We start from the raw sequence: 11,089 nt of genomic DNA, 5'->3' as shown, positions 1-11,089 counted from the left end.
CAGTCAAAGATGGTTAGGGAATGGGTCAGGAAGTGCACAGTTTGCCAACAATCTAAGTATGAAACAGTGGCTTCTCCAGGTTTGATCCAACCTTTACCAATCCCTACTTGTGTATTTTCGGATATCAGCATGGATTTAATAGTGGGGTTGCCTAAGTCCAAGGGCAAAAATGTCATTTTTGTGGTAGTGGACAGGCTGACAAAATATGCTCATTTTATGGGACTAACCCATCCCATTTCAGCAAGTTCTGTGGCTAGAGCATTTGTAGACAATGTATACAAATTACATGGCTGGCCAACTACCATTGTCTCAGACAAGGATTCAATCTTTCTTAGTAATTTTTGGCAGGAATTCACAAGGTTACAAGGCATTTCTGTGACTATGTCAACTCCCTACCATCCCCAAACAGATGGCCAGACAGAAGTAGTGAACAAATGTTTGGAAACATATATTAGATGCATGGTTCTTCACTATGCTGAGTCATGGTCCTCGTGGTTATCACTTGCAGAATGGTGGTACAACACTAACTATCACACTTCCATTAAAACTACACCTTTCCAGGCCCTTTATGGATTTCCTCCACCAATTCATGTACCCTGTGTTCATAGAGATACAAAAATGGCTGCTTTGGATGAAGAAATGTGTGCAAGGGAGGAAGCTGTTACTATTTTAAGGAACACTTTACATATGGCTCAGAATAGGTTGAAACAGCAGGCTAACAAACACAGAACTGACAGGGCTTTTGCAGAAGGCAGTTGGGTTTATTTGAAGTTGAGACCCTACATTCAGTCTTCTTTAAGAATGACTGGATATAATAAATTTTCTCCAAAGTATTATGGTCCCTTTCTCATTGTTCAAAAGGTGGGAGAAGTGGCCTATAAGTTGGATTTACCCCCTGATTCTCAATTGCATCCGGTCTTTCATGTCTCATTACTAAAAGCAGCTCATGGACCACCAACTAAAATCACTCCTATCCCCAAAGTTCCTAGGTTCTCATTGCAACCAGCTAAAATGTTGGATCAGAGGGTGATTAAAATGGATCAAAAGGCAGTAGCACAGGTGTTGGTTCAATGGGAGGGACTTCCTCTTCCTGAAGCAACTTGGGAAGTTAAGCATGAATTTCAACTGAGGTTTCCGGATTTTCAGTTGTAATGATGTATAGTAATAATTGTTGATGTTGTAATTCCTTGAGGTCAAGGAATGTTAATAAGGGGAGGGGGTATTGATATGTTAGTTAAATGTTAGTTAATAGTTGAGGGGGTCAATTGTAAAAGATAATAGTTCAAGGGTCAGTCTTGTAACGAGTTAGTTGAAAACGGTTATGAGATAGTTACCAGCTAACCAATCAGGTAGCTCGATTTTGGTGTCTCTCTCTAAAATCCAGCTCCTATCACAATCTAAAACTTAAAATATGTAACGCCCCAAAAATGAAAACTCAATAAAACAAGTGAGGATAAATAACTGTAATGCCCCAAAATCTAATAGTTGATAAATAAGGCATTTACTAGAATTATGTGTGAAATAACTTAACTAGGATTAGTTAACCTAGTTTGTTTTTCTATGTTAGTTACAAGAAGGAAATAAATAAATTATCAAAACTACAAGGGTTGAACTTGTACATTTTAATTAAAGTTTGGTTAAGTAGTGGAAGATCACAAACATCAGACATAAGTCTGATGTTGGTGTCGATGCAAGCCAAGGGCCAAGAAGGGTTTCTCATGATGATGAAATGTTGAAGAATTGAAGCAAAATCCAGCCTTAATTCTCTTGCATGTGTAGAGATTCTACATCAAAAAGCTATATGAAACATGTGGTAAGTTGTAATTTCAGATTTTATGATCTTGTATAAAGTGGGTTTATGTTTAATCCACGAAATTGTGTGAAATTACTCATGAATATGTGTTAGAAGCATCAAATAGGACTTGAATTATGAAGGATTTTAAGTAATTTTGATGATTAAAGTTGAAACCACCATTGATAGTGAAGGTAGTAACATGGGTGAATCACCCATGTTCATATCATGTGTAAATTTGATTGATTATGTTGTATAAGATGAACTCTTGCAAGTTAGGCGGAATATGGTATGAAGCTAGTTTAATGTTTTGGTTGTGTTGATGTTTGGAAGTAAGAACTTTGAAGATTAAGCATGAAATATTTGTACATTATGCTTTAAATGCGAAACCCGCCAAGTGTTTGATAAAATGCCTACAAAGTTTGTGTAAAATAGTTACTTTTGACAGCCTTAGATAGTCATCTTGTAAAGGCCGTATCTCATTCGTTATTAGGAGTTAGACAACGAGCCTTATATCGTTGAAAAGGTTGTTTCGCATATTACATTTCATATTTGGTCATAAGAGGCTGGTTATGAGATTTAGTGGGTCAAAACAGCATGAAAAGTTAGTAAATTCGTTTTGACAGCAAGCTGTTTGGAAGCATTTCAGCTTCTGTGCTGATTTTGTAAAAATCATATAAAATCATAGGAATGTCCGATTGTTACGATCTTTATATGCTTAGAAAGATCTCTGAGTGTAGATCATTTCATATTTGAACATGAAGAACTGAATCAGAAGATAAATGGGTTAAAATGTGTCGTGAACAGCTGCTGCGCAGAAAGTTGCTGCACATTTTTAGTATAAATATTAAGTAAAAATAGTTGTATTGTTATGCACACTTGTATGAATCATGAACTACTGATTTTAATAAATTATTAGTAAGTTATTTGATTGTTTTAAGTGTCTAAAACACTTACCAACTAGTCTATGCATATGATTGCACCAACGGGTCGAAACGGGTTGTTGATAGAAAATAGTAGAATGGATGTGTAAAAACCAAGGTGTTAAGAAATGGTATGAAATGTTTAATGTATGAAACAAGTTGCCTAACTTAGAAAATGTTATCATTCTAAGTATGGAATTTTGAAAGAATAATGAACATGATGTAAATACATAATTATGCATGCTAGAAGCTCATGTATGACTTTTGTAATGATGGAATGATAAATTGTTAGATTGATTAGCATTGTAGTATTGTGATACATGTTGAACTCGTTAAGCGATTGACACGTGAATAGAAGTGTGATTAGTGATGCGTATGATTACGTATACTAACTATTGAATGGATGTAATGGAATGAGATAATAGGAACGTGTCAAGGAGAGCTCAAGCATAGGAGGATAACGGGTCAAGATAAGGCAAGGTGACAAATACACTTATTGGAGTACTCAAGGTAAGTGATTTCTATAATCACTTCTTTAGTTGTTTAAGTAATATAATGTTTTAATTATTAAGTTCATATGAAGTTGAGGTCAAATCAATAGATTATTTTGATAAATGCACGAATGGGTCGAATAATTCATAGATGAATAACAAGCCGAATACGTATAAGTTAAGAAATTCCTTAACTCGGATGTTGGACTTCAAGATCACATGATAGAATATTAAATTACAATCATATAGGAAGAAACGTGACGCAAAACGGATGAAAAATCAGAGAGTTATGTCCGTTTCGGTAAGGATTAATGGCTAGGAAAAGTGCAGAGTTGACACGGCCGGGTGGTGAACTGACACGGCCGGGTGAAGGTTCTGTCAAAAATATTATTTATGTGATTTATGCGCCGTAGGCTTCGGTATATTATCCGTGAACTACGACGGGCCTCCCAGACATGATTTCGAGTGTTCCCTTGACGATTATAAGTTGTAAACCCAAGTCTAAGCCTCATGTAATTTATATAAGAGTGTGATAGATGTATGTAATGAAGTTGGACATGTATTACATGTAAATGTATACAAAAATACGTACGGAACTCGTAGATATGAATACATGATTGTAGGTATGATTAAATGTATATTAGGTATGTAGATGTGTATGATTGTAAGTTTGTATGTGTGCAAGTATGTGCGAATGCATGATTTGGATGCATTTGAGAATTAGCGTTACTAATAATGCCCTTGGGTTTGGAATATAAGTTAATTGGATGCATTTAAATGGTTGACGTCCTTTTTATGAAGATGTAGTAAATGAATATGTTGAGATTACGGGTTTGGCTAACCAAGTTATTATTGAGTATGTTTGAAAGTGCAGGTTATGAATGTCGGACTTTCGAAGTGTTGATATAATAATGAAACGGTTGAATGTTGAAAGGATAATCGGATTGAAGTAACTTATGCGGTTAGAATATGCTATGGACGTTTTAGTTTATACAACATTTTATGTTTGGTCGTCATCATCTACCAACGGGTTAGTTGTTTGAAAATATATGTCATACCCATTTAATTGGGTAATCGAATGCATGAGAGAAATGAAAGTACATACACGAATGGAACTAAAGTGACGATTTTATAAGTAAATAAGTAAATGACTAACTTTTTAAAGCTTTGTTGTTGAATGTAGGTAAATCCTCAATTCAGGCGACTTGGAGAATCGGAGCGAGCGCGTGTTCATGTTATGTCATACCAAACGCTTCCGCTAGCCTGTTCAAATGTTTTTAGTCCAAAATTTGTTGTTTTGGTTCTTAGTAGTATTTTGTCGAATGAATCGTAGAATTGTATCTAGTTTGTTTATGTTTAAAACAGGGGTATGCTCGTTTTATGGACGGGTCATGCCCGTTTTTTGTTAAATTAAAGTATGATAATATCACATTTAGGAAGATGAAATTTTGGGCGTAACAAAATATATTCATGGAATAGTTACAAAGATTATTTTTTGCACATAAATTTTCTTCTGAGCATGAACAGAACTATTCATATTATTTCATGAAGAAAACAAACTTATCTTTTCACTCCAAATCGACAAATCGAAATCCACAATCCAAAAAATGTAGGTGAAAGCACTTCTATCGATTCACTTTCATTAAACAAACATAGAAAAACATTGGACATGTAAATAAGTTCAAAACTCACACAATAATTAGGTTAAATTATATTTTTCGTCCTTTATGTTTGTACCGAATTGCAACGAATAGTCTTTAACTTTAATAATTACAGTCATGGTCCTTTATTTGTAAAACTCATTACACTCTACGTTCTTTAGTACTAACCAGGTTAAAAATTTCAATATTCACTTAAGAGTATTTTGGTCAATTCATGTTTTTTTTAAATGTTTAATAAATAAAACCAAAAAAATTGCATATACACTTCATCTTCCCCAATTTTCTAACCCCTAAAACCTTAACGACCACATCTTGCCACCACCATCTCATCCTGCTGCCACCACTACCACCACCACATCCTGACGCCACCACTTCGGCCACCGTTCATCAGTCGAGCCACCATCACATCACACTCACCCCCCCCTAAGAAGAGATTGACACATTTGAAAAAGAAATAAACATGATGAAAGAAAAAATGTTCCAGAACAGAAAGGAAGGCATTGTTGAATGAGGTTTACCGGCGATTGAAGCTCATCTGGCTCTCTCTTCACCCTGAACACCAGACCCTTGGATACAAATTCAGTAAGGCATTATATAATTTTTTACTTTTTAATTAACTTTCATACTTATTAATTGACTTTTCAAGAAACATGAAAGTGAGCGTCTCAAGTTTTATATGGAGAACGGAAGACATTGGTGTTCATCAGAGGAGCAAATTGAACGGCGGATCCCGCTCCTGCTCATGGTATGTGATGACGGGGGTAGCTCAAACCTTAATAAACTGATTAGAGACACAACAGCTTAAAAGGTTAAAAGGTTAAAAGGTTCGGAAATGGTCCAACGGTCATGAACAGTAAAAAGGACAAGCACAGTGTCCGGTCACATCAACACTTAACGTGTGAAACCTTCTGCCCAGCCGCAACCAGAACATGTGGGAGAGCACACCCTTTTGTCCGCAGGTCCAAACCCTTCAACCCCCAAAATGGGCAAACCCCTCACTGCAAGCACAGATTCACTAGTCACGGGTTTCTCCTTTGAGAAACACCTTCCCCTATAAAATGCAGGCCATTCCACCATGCCATTCATTCCAGGATCAGCAGATGTCACTCTAACTCTCTGATTCTCCTTCTCCCTCTTGAGAACTAGCTTCATGCTTGCTTCTCTTCTTCACACTAAATAATTCATCTTCTCCAGCGATCGCTTTCTGGGCTGATTTCTAACCAGCTCAAGATCTAAGGAAGATAACAATAATACTAGTGAACGTCTCTCCACGTCTTGCAAACGTGGGGGGACCCCATGACCTGCGTTAGGCTAATCAAAACCTTGAACCCTTTTACCCCTGAGATATCGTTACAGGCCTTGGTCTTGTATTTGTTGCATCAACAGTATGATTCCAAACACTTTATGCATAGAGTACGATAAATGAAAGCATGAATCTTTCATTTACCATAACATCACTTAGTCTGTTGTGTATGGTTGCAACTTTTTTTTGTTTTGTTAAATGGTTCAAAAGTCAGATTTTTTTTTTTAAATCATCAAGAGTCAAACTCAAGCCAACCGACCTATAAAAAACATATAGATGTATTTTATATTTTTGTACATCAGCTGGGTTGCAGATCTACAAAGGGTTGGGGGCGATGGGTGTGACGTGGTGGTGGCCCGACTGGTGAACGGTGGCCGAAGTGGTTGTGTCAATATGTGGTGGTGGTGGCGGCAGGATGAGGTGGCAAGATGTGGTGGTTAGGGTTTTAGGGTTAGGAAATTAGGAAGATGAAGTGTATATGCAATTTTTTGGTTTTATTTATTAAACATTTAAATAAAAACATGAATTGATCAAAATACCCTTAAGTGAATAAACCTAACTGAAATTTTTAGACTGTTAGTACTAAAGGACGTATAGTGTAACGGGTTTTCCAAATAAATGATTGTGACTGTAATTATTGAAGTTAAAGGTTATTCGTTGCAATCCGGTACAAACATAAAGGACGAAAAGTGTAATTTACCCCAATAAATAATAAAAGAAGTCACTTTTTTTTTTACAAAAATGTGCTTTTTTTGTTAAAAGAGTGGTAGAACAATTCTAGTCAAATTAAGTTGAATTACATAAATAAGTTAACGTTTAACCATATAAGTTATTGCTCCCAATGATGTAGGTAGTTTGGGTTTCAGTAGGGTCTTCGTGGTTGTTGTATCTGATTCTAAGAGCATCCAGAAAAAGGGATTTTTCTCATTTTTAGAAGCCATGTAGGAGAGAGAGCGGTGAGGTGGAGGAGAGAATGTGTTGATTAGTTTGTGGTGAAAAATGAGAAAAAATGAGTTTGTGAGAGGGGAAAGGAAGAGAGAAGAGAGATGAGAGAGAGGAGAGAGAGGAAATGTGTTTTTATGGGTTGTGAGAGGGGTAAGAGAGGGGAAACTTTGTTATTGGTTGGGCAATGACAACATGGCAACCCAAAAACATAAAAAAATGGATGGTTATTGGGGATGCTCTAAGTCTGCATATGTGATTTTGTTCACTGTGCATTTGAGAATGGTTGTACATGTATTTTTTTGTACTTGGAAGTGAAACTTTTTAACCTTTCTTTTTAGGGCTTAAAGTGGTGTTGGTATTGATGTGGTATCTATGTAAGCTTCCTTGATGAGTAGGTTTGAGCATTGTATTCCGAGTAATTTTCTTACAGCATCGTTAAACAGGGTTGTTGTTACCTCCCTGTACCATTAGCCATGTTGATGACTACACGATACCTGTTTGTTTTGGCATGTTAGGTGTTGTTTGTTTTTAAGAGGTAAAATATCTGCAGTCTGCGGACCACATATGCAGACATCTGTAGAAGAAGAGGTGGACCAAACCTCTGCAGTCTGCAAAAAGAAGGTTGTTTGTTTTTTAACGTATGTAGACTTCTGAAATAAACTGGTGGTGGTGTACGGACAGTGGTGGTGGGTGATGGTGCTGGTGGTGGACGATGGTGGTAGACGGTGGTGGTGGGTGGTGGACGATGGACGATGGTGGTGGTGATGGACGGTGGTGGTGATGGATGATGCTGGGTGGTGGTGAACGGTGGTGGTGTTGATGGACGGTGGTGGGTTGTGGATGGTGGTGATGGACGGTGGATGGTGGTGGTGGTAATGGATGGTGGTGATGGGTGCTGGTGTTTAACCCTGTGCAGACCTTAGAAGATCTTAGAAGTGTTTGGGCCAAGTCTGCACCAAAAAGAGCTCGCGCACACATTTTTTAATGAAACGTCTTCGAAAAAACAAACAGTTTGCACGTGGTCTGCGTCGCGCAGACAGAAGAGCGTGTGCATAGCTTTTCTAAAAAAACAAACAATAGCTAGTGTATATGTTTTCCATGTGATGGGACAAACCCATTTTTACTTTCATGCACCGCTTGTAGTTGGCACTCTAGATATGCATTGTAATACTTGTTTTTTTCCTGCAACGGAACAAAATAATTAGTACCTTTCTAAAGTTGTTTATTTTATAATTTTTTTAAATACGTCAAATAAAGCAGAAAGAGGAAAAAACTTGTTGCGAATACAGTATAAAACTAAACATGAAAGTTGCAGTTATGGACTTATGGATACAGTCGTGTGAGGGGAAGCGGACCCCAACCTCTGTTGTTGAATACATTCATTTATTTGTAAAACTTTTATAACACTTAACTAGTGTGAGGTTCACTGGGGAACACTAAAAAAGTGGGGAACAGTGGGGAACAGACTCAAACGAACTTCGATTGGACTCATTCCAGCGACGTTGGAACCGGCTCGTCAAACCCTAACTAGGATCTTTTAACCCTAAACCCTAAATTATAACCCCTAAACCCTAAATATATTAGGGTTTGACTTTTAGGGTTTAGTTTTAGGGTTTAGCTTTAGGGTTTAGGGTTTAGCTTTATGGTTTAGGGTTTAGCTTTAGGTTTAGTCTTTAGGGTTTATAGTTTAGATTTTACGGTTTAGCTTCGGTTTTAGCCTTGTTTTTTAGCTTTAGGGTTTAGAGTTTAGGAGTTAGGATTTAGAGTTTAGGGTTAAAAGATCCTAGTTAGGGTTCGACGAGCCGGTTCCAACGCCGCTTGAATGAGTCCAATCGGAGTTCTTTTGAGTCGGTTCTCCACTGTCCATCACTTTTTTAGTGTTCCCCAATGAACCTTTCCCCACTTAACTAAAACTAATAGTCGCCAATTATTTGAAGTCAACATAGGGTGATCTACATGTTTGGGGCTTAGGTGTAACTTTATCAAAAAGTTAGTCATGTTCAACTGACAACTAACAACTAACAACATGATTCTTTTATGTATATATTATAACTTGAGAATGTATTGATTTGAGCACAACCTAACACAGGAACTAGGTTTACTTTTTATAAAATAGAATTACAAAATATATAAAAACAAGACTCTTGTTTTTCGTATGAAATATCATGGTACAATACTGGTTACAATAACTAAATAGAAAGAATATAAAATATAATTTTATATACCAATCTTGATCCAAGCCGCATCTCTGGTGGATCCTTCACACGCATTGTTAGCATCTCTGGTATTCATCATCTTGATTCTTGAAAAATACTCCTTGACTGCAACAAAGAGCACAGTAAAACGTTGACGATTTTGGTTGAGGCACGTGTTCAACACGCTTCCCTTAAAACAGATTTCACGCCTCTACTAAAGACGATGCGACTGTTTCCCAGGGTACAACAGCCGAAGCAGTATGTACTACCGAAGATGGCTCACGCGCCCGAGGTTACACCGGATAATTGTAGTGTTTGAACTTATGGAAAATAATGATATGAAGGTGATGGAATCGAATAGAGAAAACATATCTCTCTAAGTACCCAACACATGGGTCTTCAAGTATTTCTTCTTTTCAAGAACTCTCCATATATTCATCTATTTTCTTGTATCTTCTCTTGTATATTTCTAATCTCATCAAGTTAGGCACATAGCCCACTTTTAAATATTCAAGACTTTTTTCTAAGAGTTAAGAGTCTCAATAATTATATACTTGAATTCTAATAAAACTCATCAAATGTCATCAATAAAAGTCTACTCAAGAGTTTCACCATATGAAGAGTTAAGAATCTCAATAATTATAGACTTAAACTCTAATAAAATTCATCAAATGTAATAATTAAAACTCTACTCTAAAGTTTCACCATATGAAGAGTTTAATTAGTAATTATAATTTCACTCAATTATAAATTAACTAAATATCCATTCACTAATTTTCAAACAATCCCCCACATGAATGGAGATCGTTCAAAACACATAAAATTTCCAATGGAACCTCGACAGTTGAGTTTTGTATACGATAGGTAGGTGTTACCCTTTGAACCATCGCTCATGAAATGCACTTAGCCCACTAGCTCTGAGTAGACATCGATATCTTTGAACTCGTTTACCGTTTGTGTAGATGACAATACATTTCACACAAGACTCTCCTTAGCCGGGCCATCTCCTCATAGTCGTGTCCAACAGTGGCCGGGGAACACATTCTTGGTTCTGCGAGAGCTCTAGGAATTGTGCCCTAACAATTCCATTCGAAGCAACCCCACTTCTCTCTAACATAGGTGATTCCCCTTAGATCATTAAAAGTATTGTGGTTATCGTGATTTATCCAAATCCTTTACCACATATTGTGCTTAGCCTCACTTTTTGTCACTGAATATCATAGGAATAGATCAGGACGTATTTAAACACCCTTTTATACTTTGGGGGTATGTATAACCATATATACTAGCTTATGCATATCATTTATGCTCCCACAGTGATCACCCTTAGGCATATGAGTTAGTTGTCCTATTGAACTTAGATCTTGGGATCTCCAGTCAACTAAGTTAGGTTTCCTTCACATACCCTTTTTCATGGGCTTTAGTCTCATTCCACAACTTGATCTTTAATAAACCCTTAGGTTGTTGGATCCATAACATTATCTTTGACTTTGTCTAGTCACTACAAATAACTTTACTTATTTGAGATCAGTTGTCATGATGTGTTCTTAACTCGCAAGTTAATTTTGCCTATTTTCATCTTCTAATACTATAACCTCAGTGGCCATATGAATCTGGTTATAATATATGTCTTTCTAAGATACACATATCATTTAAGGCAAACACATCTCTATTATGCACTACGACCTTTGTGTCCTCCACTTAGTCTCCCGTTTGCAATGTTAGATTGGATTACAAAATCCTTATTGCCAAAATTTTATGATACAAATGCAAGACGCC

At 36.7% G+C, this 11,089-nt stretch overlaps 1 long non-coding RNA gene across 2 annotated transcripts; it reads left to right on the top strand.

The window, feature by feature from the left end:
* The first annotated feature begins 1,503 nt into the window (after nt 1-1,503).
* On the top strand, nt 1,504-4,647 carry LOC110936541. Of its 2 annotated transcripts, none has more exons than XR_004891419.1 (4): nt 1,504-1,813; nt 3,134-3,225; nt 4,081-4,236; nt 4,390-4,645. It is a non-coding gene; the product is annotated as an uncharacterized LOC110936541 (long non-coding RNA). The 2 variants fall into 2 exon arrangements; XR_002590096.2 differs by having other exon boundaries at nt 1,515-1,813; nt 3,141-3,225; nt 4,390-4,647.
* Nucleotides 4,648-11,089: the final 6,442 nt, after the last annotated feature.

Source organism: Helianthus annuus, chromosome 4 (genome assembly GCF_002127325.2).
Source record: "Helianthus annuus cultivar XRQ/B chromosome 4, HanXRQr2.0-SUNRISE, whole genome shotgun sequence".
Lineage (NCBI taxonomy): Eukaryota > Viridiplantae > Streptophyta > Magnoliopsida > Asterales > Asteraceae > Helianthus > Helianthus annuus.
Note: the sequence above shows the minus strand (reverse complement) of the source record. Positions and strands in the feature narration are given on the sequence as shown.